The 20,575-nt window shown below is 38.6% G+C and overlaps 1 protein-coding gene and 1 long non-coding RNA gene across 7 annotated transcripts in view; one reads left to right on the top strand and one right to left on the bottom strand.

Moving 5' to 3' along the window:
- Window positions 1-20,575, bottom strand: part of LOC144286758 (uncharacterized) — a 180,153-nt gene that overhangs the window by 104,653 nt on the left and 54,925 nt on the right. For all 3 annotated transcript variants that reach the window (XR_013354715.1, XR_013354714.1, XR_013354716.1), the window contains 2 exons: window positions 17,604-17,760; window positions 16,386-16,603 (listed from right to left, as the gene is read on the bottom strand). This is a non-coding gene — a long non-coding RNA (uncharacterized LOC144286758). The remainder of the gene's footprint in view (window positions 1-16,385; window positions 16,604-17,603; window positions 17,761-20,575) is intronic.
- KCNJ16 (potassium inwardly rectifying channel subfamily J member 16) overlaps window positions 1-20,575 on the top strand; it is a 70,380-nt gene that overhangs the window by 23,434 nt on the left and 26,371 nt on the right. The window lies entirely within an intron of this gene.

The raw sequence follows: 20,575 nt of genomic DNA, 5'->3' as shown, positions 1-20,575 counted from the left end.
TGCTTCCTTTTGTGTGGAGAGTAAGGGACTATATTAATTACACACAAACTAATACCATGGTAATCACTGTCCCATCGGTACAGTTTTGTGGACATGTTATGGTAGGCATCAAAATAATAGCATTTGGTAATCCCATTGCCATTCAATGGACAGAATGTTGTCATCTTTTGCATCTTGGTTTCTTGAATTGAACACATGGCACCTGAATTCTTCTAAGTCAGTGTGCAATGCTTATTCCACTGGGCACTTGGTATATAAAGATAAATCTATCAGTTGCCTCCTCCTGGGAAAGTCAAAACCTAGCAAAGGAAGACACGGGCAGAAAAACCAACTGTGCCTGGGGAATTGAGGGAAGCTGAAAGAAAGAAGAAATGTCTGCTCGATTTATAGAGAACCTAACTTTAGGAAAACAAGAACTTAAGAATTTCTGAGTGGTTGATACGTGGGGTTTTCAGAGTGTGGGTGAAGGTGGAGTGGAAATAAATGGAATAGAAAAGTGGGTGTAACCTAGGTAGTAGCTTGCATAGGATGGATATTTACAGTGCCCAGCCTTCTCTCCCAATTTACTGGGGCCTATAGTCATAAGAATGAACTAGTTCCCCATTACTGTGGACTGGTTCTGGGAAGGGAGGAGGATTTAATAGGAGATGTGGAAATGGAAAAGAGAGAAGACAAACTAATTAGTGATGCTTTCCTACTTTATAGAGGACTCCAGTTTCATTGCAAGGTAGATTTTTTCGATAAGAGAACTGTCTCTAACCAGAAGAACTTGATTAAGTGTTTATCAGGATTCTACTTTCTTCTTTTTTTAAAAAAAAGATATTATTTATTTATTCATGAGAGACACACACAGAGAGAGGCAGAGACACAGGCAGAGTGAGGAGCAGGCCCCATGCAGGGAGCCCGATGTGGGACTCAATCCCGGGTCTCCAGGATCAAGCCCTGGGCTGAAGGCAGTGCTAAACCACTAAGCCACCTGGGCTGCCCAGATTCTACTTTCTTCTGAAGTCCATTAACTGTGCTTTATTGCCCTAAGCTGCATGGATGTTAACTTGGTGCCACTCTGTTCATGGAGTAGGTGGTCAGAATCTCTTTTTACATTTTAATGGTGGGTTTAAAGTGGAGTTAGGAATTCAGCCTTTATACCACGGGATGAGTAGATAGAAAGGAGCATCATGGTGCATTGGTGTAATGGGTTCAACACCAGAAGTCTTCAGTCTCACCATTATTACATATTTCTTATTATTTGACAGTAACTAATTCTTTTTTAAAGATTTTACTTATTTGAAACAGAGCCTATGTACAAGCTGGGGCAGGGGCAGAGGGAGAGGAAGAAGCAGATTCTCCTCCACTGAGCAGGGAGCCTGATGCGGGGCTTGATTCCAGGACCCTAAGATCATGGCCTAAGCTGAAGTTGGGCACTTAAGTGACTGAGCCACCCAGTGCTCCTGACAGTAACTAATTCTCTATCATTATCTTCATCTATAAAATAAATATGTGTTTTCCTAGTAGTTCTGCTTCTGTAATCAAACCTTGATAATTGAGCCTATTAAATGTGTGTGTGTATGTGTGTGTGTGTATTTATCTGGTGCCAGAGCCTGGAGCCATGAGGCAAGCAGTTGGAAAGACAGATGCATGTGATGTGAAGGCAGACAACAGATGAGATCTAGTGAAAATGAGCTGGAAACCACCAGGATGGAATGGAGCTCATATCCATCTCTCACAATGCTTGAGCCTCCAATTAAAGAATGAAGGTGGCCAGCAGGAGAAACTAGTACCCATCCTCATGTAACCAGGAGTCACAGAAGCTGAAGGAAGAGAGCCACAGAAACTGTGGGGTGATCTGCTATCCCGTGCCAATCTCATGAGGTAGCAGATCAGTGGCAACCTGTTGAGTAACCACAGTGCCTCACACCCTATGCCAACCTTCTGACATAAAAAGAACATGGCTGTTGGTTCCCTTACATCTTACAAATCTCATGCAAAATGTCTCCCAGGGGATCCAGGCTAACCTGGAATTATGAAAGGAAGGGAATTCTGGAACATGTAGTCGCAGTTTAGCTAAATTAATACAATCCAAATCTACCATCTCTGATACCTGCCATTCAGAATATAAAACAAGTGACTGAGACGTAGTCCCTGCCTCCAAATCGCTAACCCTATTGTGGAAGAGAGTCTTAATTCACTCTGTTATATGTTGTAATAGAACTGCTTTGTCTCTTTTACAAGCAAAAAGTGACATTAATGCAGGTGAATAAGTTTGGAAGTGGTACAGAGTCTCACTTTGGCTGTGTGATGTTAGATCACCTCCACACTTAAAAGTGAACACTGGGAATGAATTCATTCTAGATATCTTAGTAAGTTTAGATCTCCTAGTCTTCGTCTTATTTTGCTTCAGTGGTGTGGTGGTGCTGAATGGATAGCAACCAGATTTCTACAATAACCCCAATCCTTTCATTCACAAGATTGAACCTGTTCATTTAAGTTACCAACCATTTTCCCACAGAGACAATTTTTATCCTGATTCAGCATAATTTGTCTGTCTTTTAAGTTGAGAAAATGAGACACATTAAACCGGTGACAAAATTCCTTGACTAGGAATTTCTAAAAAAGCATTGAAGACTGGAAATAGCCTCAAAATGTTGTGTCAAAACTGTCCTGTGAAAACTCCTTTTTAATCAGCACCCTCTTGTGTAGATTGTCTCTGCTAGCTTTTTATTAGATTGTGTTTGACTTATACTTTCAACTTAGTCTCACTTTCTCCTCCTTTGATGCTGTCTAGTTAGGCAGATTTTGTGTCTTTCAGAGACTTCACATTTTCTCTCTATCTCAAGGATAGTGTCACAATGATGGGGTGGCCTCATTGTTTCCAAAATCCAACTGTTCTGTTACCAAAGTCATGAATAGAAGATATTTTTGTTCAATCTTCTATGAAGATAGGAGACCACATGGAGAAACTATTGAGATGTTTTCCCTACCAGTAACAAAGGAACCTGTGTCACCTGACTGCAGAAATAATGTTTTCAATTTACTGATTGATTTTTGTTTAAAAATGATGCACTGTGTACCGTGGTAAGTGCTTCACAGATATTAATCCTTCCATCTCCAAGGTGAACTTCATTTTCACAGATAAGGAAACAGGCACAATGGGGCCATGTAATGTTTCAAAAAGCACACAGCTATTAAATGGCATAGCTGATTTTGGACCAGGTAGCCTATGTCCCTAGTATCTGTTTTTAACTACTAATCTGTCCCCTCTAAAGAACCTCAATTTTCCATAAATTCATAGCTACGTGATTAAGAATGTTAAATAATATTAACACATAATTTGGATTATACACTCAGCATTTAAGAAACCTTTGTGCACAACACAAAGGGAAAGCATAAGAAATGCTCAGATATTGAAATGGTAAAATAGAATAAAACCTTACTAACAGGACCCTGCTCTCTACTCTGTAATTATCGATTTCCTTGAAGTATTCTGTTTTGCATGCTGGGCATTAAATTGTTCTTTCTCTGTCAAGGCATTTAAAAAACAAAAACAAGCCAATCAGAAACAGAAAAGAAGATGTCTGCACTCTATTTAATGGGCAGAACCACAGCCACCCTGATACAGGGATTTGTCATCTTCTTCAAAAATGAGTGAACACAATCGGAACTTTAACACTGTAAATCAATAAGAATCTCACTGCATTGAGCAAGGACAACATACAGTCTAAGGAAAGCAACATTTCATTGATGGGGGAAAATGCAATTATTCTTTGTGGTCCAAATGAGATATGAAAGTCTGTTGGCTTTAATACCAAATATTGAATGAAGATCAAATAAGCCATTTGTCTGAGTGAAAAGATGGAGAGAAAAGTAGAGCCCAGTGAGTCTTGAGAGATTTTTCACTTTAGAGTAAAAATCTCTCCTTAATTAGTCTAATATAAAATAGCCCCTTTTCTTATAGTAAATACTAATTTTGCTAGAAATTACTGCTCTGATATGCAAATATTTCCAATGACAATTTTCATGGAGAAGGAAAAAAGCAGTTTTTGTTTTACTCTTGTATTAAAATTACTCAGTTAAGATTAACAGTGATGAAATCATTGATTGCAGAGCAAATCCTATATTTCATTGTTTCGGCCATGTATTACAAATGAAGTCAAATGTGTATTTTCAGAAAAAGCATCAGACAAAAGCCAACCATCAACATAATAAAACTATATGTTTAAATAAAATAGTTTCAGTATTCTATGAAAGAAAACTATACTTCCTAAGAAAGCTGCTAACATAAATTTTTACTATTTAAAAATGCATCAAATAATATGAATCAAATAACATTATATAAAAATAATCAGATAATTAACAATTACAGGATTTATTTTTTTTATTTTTTTTTCAATTACAGGATTTATTAATCATTTTTCGGTATTCATCATAAGACTGTCTCTTAAAGAAATATGATGTTTACTTTTTAAGTTGAAAAAAAACTATTAGAAAAAAATTGGCAGTTGCCCTACCCTGAAAACTGTTAGTGTGTTCATCTTAAAGATCACTGAACTCCTGAAGGTTCCAATAAACTTCTTTGTTGTGTTTGGCATTTCCTTTTACGTAGTCTCAGCTTTTAAACTAAAGACCAGATCACTCAGTGGCATGTTTTTGTTTTTCTTGTTTGTTCATCTTTATTCTTTTTTAAAAAATTATTCTTCTTAATGAATATAACAAAACACTCATGGTAGCACTTCAAAGCTTAGAAAATGCTTTTACAGCCATGATCACATTTTGTCTTCAGAATATCTTTGCAAGAGTGGTGGGAATAGTAGAGAATTCTTCTGATATTGATGGAAACAGTAAGGATCAGGTAAATTAAGTGATGTGCTGGTACCTGGTCTGCAGGGGGGTTCAGATTCTGGGGTTTGACTCCAGATCTATTTCTCTTCCGTGTAGGAGCGGTTTCCTGCCTCTTCTATTGCTGCACTGGGGAAATCTTAAGAGGTTAACAGTTATCTTCGCAGTGTGGCATCAGTTTGCATTCGAATATCAGACAGACCTGGGTTTTAATCTAAACTCTACCACATGTGACTTGTAATTGTTCTCAAAGTGTGGTCCAGGACTAGGACCATCAGAATTGCCTGGGAACTTGTGCAAAATGCAAATTCTCAGGTTCCAACTCAGACCTACTGAATAAGCAACTCTGGGGATACAGTCCAGCATCTCTCTTCCTCTCGTGAACCTCCCAACTGATTCTGGTAGAGACAAAGGTTGGAAAACTAGTGGCCTAGGCTAAGGCATGTCACCATTACAGAAGTTCTCTTTTCTCCTCCAGTTGGGTCAATGGTGGCTAGGATATAGAGCTCTTATAAATGTCCAACTGCACATGGTTAGATAGACACTTTAGAAATGTTGGCATTCCCAGGGAAATTAATTTTATTGCATACATTAGTTCCAGTCCATTCAATAAATTCGGCCCTCTACATGAGAAAAGAAGTGAAGTGATCACCTTTCTTGAATGCAGCATTTTCTCTAAACCTGGAAGAGGCGACTATTTCTAACTTGTGGGTAAACTGGGTGGTATACCTTGGCGATGTCTGAAGTAGTTAGTAGCTGCCATTGAATAGAAATCAAATGAAGCCAAGTGATTTTTAGTTAAAGATCAGGGAGGGGCAGGGCCTGTCTTTGTCTCTACTGTTTTATTTGTTGTTTGTTTTTGTGATTCTGGCAATTGTGTCATGATGGCTTTGGCCAATGGCCTAATTTAGTCCAAAGGCTTGAATTACTTAAAATTTATAGATCTGGGAGTGCCTGGGTGGCTCAGTTGATTGAGTCCAACTCTTGATTTTGGCTCAGGTCATGATCTCAGGGTTGTGAGATCGAGCCCTGCTCTGTACTCAGTGGGGAGTCTGCTTGGGATTCTCTCTCTCCCTCTGCTCCTCCTGCCTTCTGCTCATGCTTTCTCCCTCTGCCAATATATATATATATATATATATATATATATAGCTAATTTAAAAGCCTTAGTTTAAAAAAAATCTATAAATTCAATTTTGAAACTCAATGAAAAAAATTTTCAGCTTGGGTTCACCCAAATATATGAAAGTTGGTCTTCGGTAGCCATATGGAGTATATAGATAAGAACAGGCAAATTAAATCAGTTTTGCTTTGATTCCCCTGTTTGTCCTCTTCCTGGATCTGTGAATGCAGAAAACATTCATTAAATACCTCCTGTGTGCCAGACATTATGTTGCATGCTCAGGGCTTGTGGGGGGGAGTTAGATAGGAGATGTTCTTGAAACTGTGGCATCCAAGCTACATCAACTGGCCACCTAAGTTCTTGGTTTTAGATGGAATTAAGAGCCGTGTATAATTTGTATATGGATTTTAAGTACCAGGAAGGGGGCAGCAGAGGCACCTGCTTTCAGTTTAAATTTCTAAAGTTTGAAGAGAAACATGTTTTTTGTTGCTTTCTTTTCTTTTCTTTTCTTTTCTTTTCTTTTCTTTTCTTTTCTTTTCTTTTCTTTTTTTTTGGTCAATAGTTCCCAAAGGTAGGATTCCTAACTTGGTGAGAGGCAGTGAGAAAAACAAAAAACCAAAAACCTAAAAGCCCTTTGATTACTAAAGTGTAAAATGACAGAGTTTCCATCATTGGGATAGTCTGTACTCAGAGGACACATTAATAAAGAAGCTTAACTCATTGGGAAGAAGGGGAAATATTTAGCTATAAACTGGACTTACAAGTGCATGTAACATTATTTCAGAAAGTTGCCCTATCTCTGTTTACCAACTCCACATGTCGATAAAAAGATTAAAAGCTAGTTACTCCAGTATTTACAGAGAACACAGGGCTCTGACTAACCCTGCTTAGAATCTCTGCTTACATCACACTGAGAGGCTCTGCCAACATTTCATGATCCTTGCCTTCCCTGCTCCCATCGCTGGGTCTAGCCCTCATGCACTGGTGCTTGCAACAAGGACATCTCCAAGGGGAACTGGTGGTGGCCGCTTCTGTTCGGCCTCAACTGTTTCCTTGCCCAGAAAAAAAAAAAAAAAAGCTATTCAGTCATTTGCTCAGCATTTATAGTTTTAGGCTCCGCCTTGGATTTAATCACTTACTTATCTCCCTGCCAAAGTATTTGTGCTGGTTAAACAGGGCAACACAATCCAGGGAGAACCTGCTGTTTCTGCTCCTGTCCAAAGGGTCAGAGTTGGAAAGGCTGATCACAGTGATTCTTATAGTTGAATAGGGTCGTTGTTCTGGGTTTTTTGTTTTACCCTTGAAAGAAAATTCTAAGGCTTGAAAGCTCTAAGATAAGGGGGAAAGTCTACCTAAAAACACTGTGTGCCTTTTCACCCACCTTTCGCTGGTAGAAAACAGATCATCTTTGTTACACTTTGGCTGGATAAAAATGCACACATTATATGGGCAATTGAGGTTAATGAAAGCACTCGGATGTCATTTTCCCTGGTCCTTTCTTTTTCTGGGCTGAATTATGGACCTAATTTAGGTACACAGCCCTACTTACAGATTGAGTTGAATTCATTGGGAGCATTTAGCATATTCATGATGCTAAAGACACTTAAAAGTCTGTGGCTGTCATTTTGAACGATCAAATTCTGTCATCTCCAATAAGCTGTGATTCATCTACTTAAGTAATCAGAAATGTATATTGTATAATTTTGCAAAGTTGGTCAAACACAACACCTGAAGAGTAGAAGTGCCATCTGTTACTAATTGCTTTGATTGCCAGAAATGTAACCAAAACTTTGTTCAGAAATATATATATTTTTGGAGAGACACGGTGTAAGCGGTTTGGGGGCAAGGGGCAGAGGAAGAGGGAGAGAATCTCAAGCGGCCTCCCTGCTGAGCACAGAGACTGACACTGGGCTCCATCCATCTCATGAGCGTGAGATCATGATCTGAGCCGAAATCGAAAGTCAGACCCTTAACTAACTGAGCCACCCAGATGCTCCCAGAAATGTTCTTTAAGGGGCACCTGGGTGGCTTAGTCGGTTAAGCATCTGCCTTTAGCTCAGGTCATGATCCCAAGGTCATTCTGGGATCAAGTCTTGCATCCGGCTCCCTGCTCTGTGGGGAACCTTCTCCCTCTGCTGTTCCCCCTGCTTGTGGTCTCACTCTGTCAAATAAAAAAATAAAATCTTAAAAAAAAAAAAAAAAAAGTAGTGTTCTTTAAGAGATATATGGCTACTAAAAAAAGAAAACCAGGAAAAAAAAAAAAAAGGATTCAAAGTCCTTAGCCAAGCTGGTAAAAGCTTTGTCATTTGGGGTCCAACAAAACGTTTTGGCATTCTGCGCCACGACTTCTCTTTTATGAATCCAGCTTTCTCATTTTACAAAAATGCTGTGTTCTTTGCTCCCATCCGGGGAACGTAAGCCTTCTCCCATTTGACTCTTATTTATCCAAGCATGTCTCCCAAAGTTCTAACCAAATCCACCTTTTGCATGACACCTTACTGGATGAATTGAATTAAACCAGCAAGGAGCCTGCCCTCCTTCGAGCACTCACTTGACCTTCATCGATGACCCTTTCCCACTCATCTGACTGTTCACCAAAGCAAAAGTGAAATAAAAATACAGTTCAAGTGGTCATTTTATGTTTCTTATATCTTGCCTTCTAAATAGCCTACTAACTTCTTGTGGACTGGCATTATGTCTTAGAAGTCATACCATTGCAAACAACCTGTTACCTGCCTTGAATATCAGAAGTTGGGAAGGTCGAACAAATAGCATTTATTTATTGGAGGCAAAGAATAAAAAAAAATTAGGCTTAGAAATGAGATAGAATAGAATTAGCTCCTTGAGCAGATATACTGTGCACAAGTTACATTATGTTAGTTATTTTATTTGGGATCCTCCTTCCCCAAAGGAGCTCACCCTATCCCCCCAACATGTGCATGCATACACATACACACACACGCGCGTGCACATCTCTTTCTGATGTTTTAATTGTATCTGTTCTATTGGTTGCTGGCCTAGGACCTTGTTGTTATTCTGGAAAGGTTTTCAGGTCTTTGCTTGATCCACACAGGGCTTTCTTTATCAGATACACAGGGATCTCTATTTCATTTAGACTCTACTCTCAAATCATCCTGACCTACTCCATGGAGAGATATTTCTCTCTTATTTTACCCTCTCATGTAATATCTACATTTAATTTGAGACTTCTGGGTGCACAGAGCTATAATGTGAATAATATTAACATGTCAAATACCATGGTGGCGTGGATGTGAGGTTAATTTGAAGAAGATTGGGAGGGGTCACTTGTGCTATTTAAGCAGATCTTCATTGATAGGCCAGGAAAACAGGTGTTCTATAATACCGAAAGGTCTAAAATTTGCTCTGCCTCATAAATAACAAAAACCAAGAATATCTATTTGAAAGTACATTTAGGTGAAGCAGAGCAGGCTCTGCATATTTTTTATTTAGTTTTTATTGTTTTATGAGTCTCACTTTCCAGATAGAAGCCAACTTATTTATATGATATCTTCCAAAATTGTGCTTGTTCCCTTTAGCCTGTCTATTCAAAATTATGCAATAAATTATATAAGCAGACCCACCCCTCTACCTCCCCAGAAATAGATGGCTAGCGATCTATAGATGTCATGTCAAGTTTGAGCAACTAAGATTTCCATCAGCTCTTGGGAATGTGATATATCACAACCAGAGAGTAAACTTAATATCTAGAATGGCACTGATGGTAAACAAAGTCAGAACCTGACTGACTTAGGGCAGCTGGTGTATAGTTGGAAGTAATTGAACTGCTTACTAGTGCATCTGTGCAAAGGTCCTAGAAGATCTCTCAGAGACAAAGGAACAGATGAGAAAATCCTAAAAGGTGTAAAATAACCTTTCAAATGCAAGTATGGATGTTGTAATAGTTTCTTCAGGCTGCTGTAACTGGGCAGTTTAAAACAAAAATGTCTTCTCTCACAGTTGGGAAGCCAGAAGTCAAGGTTACTCTCCTACCATGGCCTCTGGGGGAGAATCCTTCTGTGCCTCTTCATTTTCTGGTAACCCAAGGCTCCTAGCTTGTGGTAAGGCCATTCCAGCCTCCATCTCTGTCTTCACACCTATGTTATTCTCTCTGGGCAGGCGTTCCTTCTTCTTAGAAGGACACCAGTCATTTTGGAGGAGAGCCTACACTAATGACCTCTTTTCCAGTTGATCACATGGGCAAAGACCCTATTTCCATGTGTCAGAGGTGAGGACTTCCCCAAATATCTCTGGGAGGACCCAAGCCAACCTGTAACAGCCAATGATGACAGAAAAATGAGAAACCCCACCCTTTCCTCAGAAAAGAGGAGAGAAACCCATGGAAATGAAGAATGACCTTCCTTTCCTTTTCCTATAATTCTTTCTATTATTTTACTTTTGTTTATGTTGGCCATTATAAAATGCTTAGGTAATATTAGATGGAAGCATTTATTCTTCTACCGATCGTTTTGAACCTTTCACCCCTTTGAAGAGGCACAGCACCACTGCTCTTTTGCCATGAGTTGCAACTATCAGAATTTGATTTTTGGGGGCAGCCCTGATGGCTCAGTGGTTTAGCGCCGCCTTCAGCCCAGGACGTGATCCTGGAGACCTGGGATCGAGACATCAGGCTCCCTGCATGGAGCCTGCTTCTCCCTCTGCCTGTATCTCTGCCTCTCTCTCTCTCTCTCTCTCTCTCTCTCTCTGTCTCTCATGAATAAATAAATAAAATCCTAAAAAAAAAAGATTTTGATTTTTTTCGTCAGTAGGCAGGCAACCTTAAGGCTGATAATGAACCAAACAGAAGAAAGTGTTTCACAAAGGGGAAAGAAAAGGCAAATAAAAAGGGAAAATAAAGAAACAATCAGCTGTGGATTGAGGAAAGGTGAAAGACATGAAGTATTCTCAGAAATAGTTATCCTATAAACATGGAGAAAAGAGGGATTTGGGTATTGACGCAAGAACTCATGACTCAGATTTTCTGCCATCACTTCTCTTGTGCCCCAGACGACTGTGTGTTCTGCAGCTTCCTCTATATTTTCCAGATTTCCTAGCCTAAAGAGAAATAACAATAGTAACATTTGCATTTACTTAAGGCTTTGGAAAAACCAAAGTGAAAATAAAAGTAACCTTCAAGAAGCATCTGTACGGAATAATTGACCCAACTCTTTCGGCCAAGCCTGTCCTTTGGTCTTTATTTTCAGGGCAGCAATTGCAATACTTTCAGCAGAGGGTGGTCGGGTAAGAATATCAAATAAATGGTTCTGTAAGAGAAAACATCCAGGAGCTGAAAAGACTGTTGATTGTGAGTGTTGGCATTTCTGGCTTAGAGAGACTGGTAGAAATCGAAAGAACTTGCCTTGCTAACAGTTAGCAAAAGTGTGCATTGTACACACAGACACCATCTAGATAGAAAGAAAGAATGGGCTGGCAAAGTATGCAAATTGCCACACCCATCCAGTGCGCTTTATTTGCCAACATTGAGAGAAGCCACAGAAATAGAGCCAGCAGAAAAGGTGGGGAAGATGGGAAAGTATGTCTACCTTACTTTATTTGTGGCTAAGACAAATTTGATTTGGTAGATTTAAAAAGGCTGAGATTTATTATGCCCTGGCTCCCCCCTGTACCACCCAGATTTAAAATAACTTTGGACTGTTAAAATAGAGTCACATTTTAAAGTGAACGCAAAGTGGACAAAATGCCATGTGTCTAGGAACATGATGCACCCAACATGTGAGAGTTCACCAGTCCTGATAGATGGCAGGAGTTGTTGTTCTCAAGATCCTTTACTGCAAGATGATGCAATTTCTCCACAGAAAAACCATCATCATTAAGCATTTGTTATAATAGTTTTCATTAAGATTGGGGAGATTCAATTATAATTAATCAATCCAGCTTTAATATTTAGCTAATAGATAGATTTCTAAGAAAGCCAAGCTGTGCTTTAAAAAAATTTAAAAAAAAAGAATGATTAAATGCATAATTTTTTTTTTTTTTTTTTTTTTAGTCCTGTGATGGAGAGTTTGAATACTTTATTCTGGGGTTTTAATCCCAAATGATCCAATCTACAAGTATTGATGTGGAGGCTATAGTTTTAAGAAGCATATTTTTGTTAAAGTAGCTGTCCCACATTTCATTTGCCACCATATTGTGGTGTTTGCTTTGGGAGGCTGGATAAGCAAATGGATGATGGCCAAGACCATGTATGACAATACAACTCTGACCCATAACCTTTAAAACAAATAGCTAGGCGACAAACCACAGTCTTTGGAGCAGTGAGCCCCAGATGGTCAAGACTTGGTCATTGACTTCCAATGTCTCAATCTTTCCCCCTGCTTCTGACTGAAATCCAAATCAGAGAAAACAAAACATGCTTTCCAAACCAATCACAAAGAATGTCCTGCTTCCAATTAATCTGATTTTAGGTTCCCATGTCGGAATCCTCTGGTCATACCTTTAACTTGCCCATTTTCACTATAAAGCTTCTCTGCTCTCTTGTCTCTCTTTGAGTCTCTGCCAAACGCAAGTGAGATGGCTGACTCCCTTGCTATAGTAAATTCTAAATGGTACCCCCTGCTTGATTCTCATTTGAGTAGTCTTTATTTCTACAATGTTTATTATAATTTCTATATAGAAACCTTTCAATGTCAAGATGAGCTATGCCCAAGTTCAGAAAATCATTTAGGGCCACTGGATATTAAGTATAGTGCCAATAATTCTGAAAGCCAGAAAAATTATTAGAATTGGTTCACACTTGGGTCAAGATTCCTTCAACCTAGCTCAGATCTGTGATGATTTGGCATTTGTATTACTCAATCTTACTTCCAAGTCATTACAGCAATTGTCTCACTGCTTGTGAGTCTCTTGCATACAGTCTGGGTTGTGTGGTTGTTTTCTTTGTGGAACTACTCAGGTGTAATCGATACCCCCTGTGGCTGGTTCACATTGGCTCTGTTTTTGAGGTTGATTTTACCTTGATTAACTGAAATGTGTGGTCTGATATTACAAAATTTCAACTCTAATCCTGCCAATAAATTTCATTTATCATGTCACTTTGAGGAGAGTCTTTTAACATACTTAAGGCTCAGTTGGTTTATTTAAAAATTGCTAATGACTCTGGTACCTACCATATAGGTTGCTTAAGAATTAAAATAGAATTTCTGTAAAACAGTCACAAAAATCCCAATAGGTAGTATGTATTTAATAAGTGATAGTTAGTATTATTCTATCAAAATAGATGTTCATATTTCCAATGAACAATCTTTTTATTTCATGTGACAATGCAGAACAGGTTTTTTTTTTTTTTAGATTTGTTTATTTATCTTAGAGAGAGAGGGATAGAGAAAGGGAGAGAGAGAGAGAGAGAGAGAGAGAGACTGAGATGGAGGAAGAGTAAAAGGAGAAGGAGACAAGCAGACTTCCCCCAGAGTGGGGCTCCATCCCAGGACCCTGAGATCATGACCTGATCTGAAATCAAGAGTTGGACACTTAATTGACTAAGCCACCCAGGAGTCCCAACACAATATTTTTCTAATTGTATTAGGTATCAGATAAGCACTGTTACAAGACAATATATGCATAACGTCATATGGAGAATGAAGGCAGTTGTCTTTATAATTCATCACATCATGTCTTCATGATGTACACTTTCTGTTGTATTAAAAACCAAGCCTCTCAGAGCTGGGCTGACTTGGCATGAGGCAATCAAGGATGCTTTGACCTTTGCATTCACAATGGCCTCTCTTGGTTGAGCAGGTTATAGCTAGTAAATTAGCTAAGATTTTTGGATATAAACTTTGCTTTTTAGAGTGTAGACAAAACTTCATTTAAAATATGTAACTCCAAAGATGCAGCAAGACACATGGCACAGCTAGCCAAAGGAGGTAACACGTTCTCTTCCTCTTTAACATCCTATCACAGTCAAAGAAAGCGTCTGACATGGTGAAATGTTCATTTTGCAGACATGACGTGTGCACGTTTAATTTCTGAATCAAACAAAGGAAAAATTCCTGGGCATTTTATGTGCATTTTTCTTAATACGATTGCAGAATCAGAGTTAGCCATTTAATCCCAAACGAGACATGACTTCACTGGGGTTTGTTCCTTGACTAAATTTCGGAGTTCCTCGCAAGGACAGCAAGGATTGCATTGTCTCTGTACTCCTGTCTCCTGGCTGATGTCCGGGATTTGTTTGGAGGGCAGGTGGGGGGTCTCCAGCAAATGTTTTCAGAGCAAATACTTGTGGGAATTTCACTATTTTTTGTCACAAAAGCCAGTTAGTGGTCAATCTGGAAACAAAGAATGGAATGAGTTACCTTGTTAAAATTCTTCAATCACAAAGCATTTGCTATGTTTGGTGGGTTTCATTAGAAATTAGAGGAACAAGTCATTACAGGGAAGTGGGATGACCCATTGGGAGCATCTGGAACACTTTTTCACAATATTATGCATGTTAGTAGATTCTTGATGAAATGTCACTAAGAAACGGGCCCTCAGTACAGCTCCACATCACATGGTTTGCAGCTTCCCTACAGTGGCTATTTCAAATGTTTTCCATTCTCTTTAAATCTCTAATTCTATCTCCTCTCCCCATCTTCCCTTTACTTAACCAGGGAATAAAATCACAAACCTGTTGCGACCCAAGCTATAGGCTTGATCTCAGCTGCATGCATTCTTTCCTTTGACTCTTCCCTGACTGTTCCCCATTCTTCCACTCTGGGGTTCCTCCTTTCCCTTCGGTCTCCCTACCAACGGATTTCTGATTATTGTAGATTCAGACTCCCAAGGATCTCTCCAATCTGCTCCTTTTGCTTTATTCCCCAGGGTTATGCAATATCTTTCTTACTGCCCTCCCTATCAGTTGTCTAGCCAATCCATTCCCACCACCACAGCCAGAATATCTCCTCCGAAATGCTAATCAGATTGGCTTACTCCCTTGATCAAAAGACCTTTAATTCTTCCTTAGCATAATCAACATTCTTTAACCTGACTTACTAGGTACTGCTCACCACTCCAGCTCGATCTTTCTCATACTCCTTGCCATCCTAGATCTCCTGATTAAGCCAAATAAGCATTTTTATTTTTCCTGCTAATGCTTATTCAGTGCTAACATAGTTTGTCTCAACCAGTTGCATTCAGTATAAATAGAGTAAGGGTGTAAATTACACCCTTGGGGAAATGTGACTCACGACTAACTACTGCAGAGTGGATTCACTAAAGAACAAAAACAAACACATCCATGGCTTTTAAGAAAGCAGGAGCCTATCCAAGAGTGAAAAAGCCTAAACATGAAAACAAATTTATTCACTGTGATGATTGTTTTTTTTTTTTTTTTTTTTTTTTTTTAGATAGAGGGAAGGGTCAAGGGAGAGAGAGAATCTTAAGCAGGCTCCATACCCAGCACAGAGGCCTGGGTCTCAGGACCCTGAGATCATGACCTGAGCCGAAGTCAAGAGTCAGATGCTCAAATGACTGAGCCACCCAGGCGCCCCTCATTGTTGAGTTTTAAGTCAAATATTTCTAGTTTCCTTAATGTGTGATAAGGAATTGATACATGCTTACTGAATTAATGTAAACATTTAAAACTTTAAATCATGTTTTACAGTATCCCTTTTAACAAGCCAGCAGTTTTAGTTCCAGTGTCTTTTCCATTCCATAACAAAACCACACACACATACACACACACACACACACACACACACAACTTAGTGGTACATCTAATTAGGCTTAGGGTATATAATAATTGCTTAGTGGTCTATCTAATTTAATAATAATCAATTTTGCAGTTGATTTTATGTACAGGACTATTTTATTTACAGTGCAAGTGCCAATTTTCCTTTTCTGACTCAAATAGCAGAAGCTAGAGGGTTTGTCTCTGACAAGATATATTCTCCCCTTGATAGATGCTTTGACATTGAATTTTGATGGAACTGGACCTTTGAAGTAGAATTTTTTTCAAGTGGAATCTGAGGCTGGTCAAACATCACCTCAGTAATTATGAATTAAAATATATCACATGTTAAAAGAGACCTTCAAAGGAGAACAAGCAGGACATTGAGCAAATACTAAAACCTGGCTGATTTATTGTACAGTGTCCTGCATGAGCAGCTCAGATCAGCTCAGGAGATCCAGTGGTGTCCACCTCTTACCAAATTCGCGTTCTGAGATGTCAAATTGGTAATTTGAAATCAGTCATGGTTGGAGTATTTACACTACAGACAGAAATTGGCAAACTCTATCAGGCAGTCCCCTCCCCACCCCCCCCACCCCCCCACCCCCCGCCCACCAACCCCTTGAAGGCCTTGTTAAAATTTGCCAGCACATCATTGCTTATCCTTATGTTGACTAAATGTCCTAGCAGTCCTGGTTGACATCTATTTTCTTAGTCACTTGTCATTTTGCAATTTGTTCCTACCTTTTACGCTTTCAAGAGTGACAAATTAAATAAGCACTATGCAGATGAGGAATGATTTGAAGTCTTTGAAGATTTTTTCGTGGAAGAAGTGAAGATTGAGTTAGAAAGAAGCAACTAGAAGATTCTTATCTTACATTGTCTGAAGAACTTGCTGTTGGAAGTAGTACAAGACTCGATTTTCAGAGGTATAGCATGAGGACCGAAAAGCCTTATGAAACCTATGGGGAGACACATTTTGATCTGAGTTTAAGGAAGAACTTCCTCATTGGTAGCGTTGATTCATCATAAAACAGGAATAGAATACATGAGGGTTCAGAGGTCCTTGTCAAAAACAATGCTCAAACAGAGCCTGAGGGCCAACGTGAGGGAATCTGGTAGAAAGACTCAAGCAATGATTTCTGTATTAATCATATTGTATTAATGCCCTCTTGAGGATTCATATTTTGAGTTGAATCCTCCTCTGACAGTACTTGACTCAGACATTTTTGGCAGTTCTTAGGGGGTCTTTGCTTGGTAACACTTGTTTTGTGACTGACACAAAAACCAGCTGGAAAAATAACTCCTTCAAATTCAGAACAAAAGAACAACCCAAAACAGAAACCTTAGTAAATCTCATGTTCAGTTTTAAAATTAAGTAATTATCACTAATTTGGGAGGAAATACATGCTAACCAGCTTACACTGATTTATTTCTGATTTCAAAAGTCTACTAGGATACTCTACTTTGGCACAGTTTGGCCAAAGAGAAGAAAATGAGTCAATGAATTTCAAATAATTTTAGTATCATATGTGTTGGAAGAGCTGTCAAAAGTAGTGGGAGAGAAACACACTGTTTAGTAGCAAGGATTTCAAGCACTTTCTCTGTCCCTATGGTAGCCTGGGGTTAGAATAGCAGATAGCCCTCAGGCCAGCAAAAATGGCACCTGTGAAGGTTATTTGGGTCTCTGAGGGCAAGGTTTCAGCAGAGGCTGAGGCTGTAGAAAACAACATACAATTGTTCACTAGGTATGGAAAACCAGGTTAAAATAAGTAATTTTGTCCCTTACCTACTACATAGTACCTACTATACTGTACCACATGGGAGTTAGACTATTTTTTCCCTATCTCAAATGACTTTACTGAATTAGTCAGTTAGATTATCACATAGATTATCATAAGAATAGTTTGTAGGGATTTTCTCCTAGACCAATGCCTTTCCTTTGCATATCTTTAAGCTTACCTCAAAGGACTCTGCCCATCCCTTCAGCCTTGCAGATTCCTTCCAATGTTTTCTATGTTTTGTTTGACTTTTCGCCAACCGGAAACCTTTTGGCCAACCAGAAACTCTCATCCACCAACCCGCATTCATCTCTCTTCATAGTCTCCCAATCAGACTCCTATGTAACAACACAGAGGCAGCAAATATTATTGCCTGATATTTTTTAAGTGCCTCACAAATATTAATTCATTTACACCTGCTGAGAGCTACACAAAATAGGTATTTTTATTATCTTTTTTTTAAATAGATGAGAGCGTTGAGACACAGTGTGCCTAATAAAGTAGCTGGAGACAGTTTCTAATCAACAGTGTTACAAATCTCAGCTCTTAATCGGGATGTTGTCTCTTATTGTAAAGATAAGAAATTGAGCCAATCTTAATATGATTCTCTGAAAACCAAGTTAGCACTCATCCTTCCATGGAAACGTGTTTTACCCTACCCATTCACGTGAAGTCTACCTTTCTTCTTATGAACATACCTTTTCCCAAGCTTTGCGATGCTCAAAGTCAATGTTAAAAACACTGCATCCTTTTATACACATTTTATGTATGTACCTTCTCCTTAAGGAATTCACATTTATTATATTTTGTGAAAGAGATTACATTCACATGTGTTTTGAGTCCATATTCTGTTACAGATTCCTTTAACTAAAAACAAAACTCATGTACTCAGTTCTTTGAGTCTAGAACAGTTATTCTTAACCCGGAGTTGATTTTTTTCCCCCCTAAGGGACATCTGGACACATTTTTGACTGTCACACAGGGGGTTGAGTCACATTGTCATCTAGTGGACAAAGTTTAAGGATATTGCTAAGTACCCTGTAGGCACAGAACATCCTCCCATACAAAGAATTACCTGGCTCAAATGTCAAGGCTGAGAAACCCAGACCTAGGATATTTTGCATATTTAAAGTGACTCTGATGAGGACATTTTATGCACCTCCTCAGTAGTACTATAAAAGTTATATAAAAACTATATGCATTAAATCTATCATTATTAGCATATCAGTCTGTCAGATTATGTAGACTCAATTTATATGTCTCATATTTTATTCTCTCTTCTCAGAAGTCTGAATGGTTTATAAAGGACACAGATTCATAATTTAGTCTTAAAATAAGTGTGACTCTTACAGAAAATGGTTATAATAGCAGATTTCTTATTACTCATCTACTCATTCTTTTAAAGTTTTTATTTAAATTCCAGTTAGTTAACATATAATTAATATTAGCTTCAGGTGTACAATATAATGATTCAACTGCATACAATACTCAGTGATCATCACAAGTGCCCTTTTTAATCCCCCTTACCTATTTCACCCATCCCCTCACCCTCTTCCCCTCTGGTAACCCACAGTCTGTTCTCTATAGTTAAGAGGCTGTTTCTTGGCTTGCCTCTCTCTTTTCCCCCCTCTTTGTTCATTTGTTTTGTTTCTTAAATTCCACATATGAGTGAAATCATGTGGTATTTCTCTTTCAGTGACTGACTTTTTCACTTAGCAATATACTCTCAAGCTCCACCCATATCATTGCAAATGGCAAGACTGCATTCTTTTTTATGGGTAATATTCCATAGTGTGTGTGTACATACCATATCTTCTTAAAATAATGTTTTAATTTTTTTTTTTTAAGAAAGAAGCATTAAGCCTTAACTATATACCAAGCATGTTCTAGGTGAACCAGTAGTTTAGGATAATGCCATGATTAAGTTGTAAATCAATGTTAGGATTATTTTGATTAATGTTTACTGAAAAGTTATTAATGTGGGTTTTATATTTCCTATGGTTTATTTATATCATTTTACACCATTATAAAAACAGTTTTACTTAAGATGAAATTAAGCGAAGTATTTTACATAATGTAGGAGAAAAAAGAGGAAAAATATTGAAAGAAAACAGTTGATTATTCACTTTTCACCCAGTTAGTTGAAATTCGTGGCTAGTAATATATCCTGCAAAAAGCAGGTCCAGTTGTTGACCCAATAATAGTATTCCATTCTCTCCCTATGATTTTGAAAGGAAACCATGAGATCAAACAGAACACCTTCTTCAAGTTTCCCCAAAATACTATTTGCAATGGAAATGACACACAGGGCTAATTGTAGGACATTCACTTTATTAAAAAATCAAAAAGTTGGCAATATCTTATACGACAAATGAGAACATCTGCCATGTTAAAATCAAAGAAAGCAAAAACCCTCTCCCTGAAAAATAAATCCTTGCCGCTGCCTATATCCTTTCCCATCCATCCAGCATTTTTTTCTACAACATTTGAGAGCAGAGCTCCCTACAGACAGTCTCCACTCCCTCTCACCCTGTTCCCACTTGCTTCTAGTCTCATCAAGCATCTGACTCCAGAACGCTATTGAGGCATCTTCCATCAGTCACCAATGACATCACATTGCCACAACCAAGGGTCAACTCTTAGTTCTTACCCTGACCCATCATTAATCTGTGACACAGATAACTCCCTTTTTCCTATCGCACTTGTTTCATTTCGTACCACATCTCGAGCTTTCCTTTCTAATTCAAACAGCTCACCTTCTAGATTCCTTTTGTAGGACCTCCCTCAACTTCCCAACCTCAGACAGGGTTGCCCCCAGAGCTTGAGCACTAGAATCCCATTCTTTTCTAACTATTCTTACTGCCTGTCTGGTCTCACTCACATTCGTGGCTTTAAATACTGCATATGTACTGATAACTTCTAATTCTGGACCTCTCCCTCAGTTCCAGAGTAATGTATCATCCACCTGACATTTTCATTTAGTTGCCAGAGAGGATACCCAGTTAGCATAAGAATACCTCAACTTCAAAATCCCTTCCCTCCCAGCTCCATCATCTCGTAAATGGCACCATTTACTATCTTGGTACATTCGGCAATTTCTTAAAAATGTCCACATTTTCATGACTAGTTCATTGCAAATTATAAGACTTTTCA

The sequence above is a fragment of the Canis aureus genome, chromosome 16, assembly GCF_053574225.1.
Source record: "Canis aureus isolate CA01 chromosome 16, VMU_Caureus_v.1.0, whole genome shotgun sequence".
Taxonomy (NCBI): Eukaryota; Metazoa; Chordata; class Mammalia; order Carnivora; family Canidae; genus Canis; species Canis aureus.
Note: the sequence above shows the minus strand (reverse complement) of the source record. Positions and strands in the feature narration are given on the sequence as shown.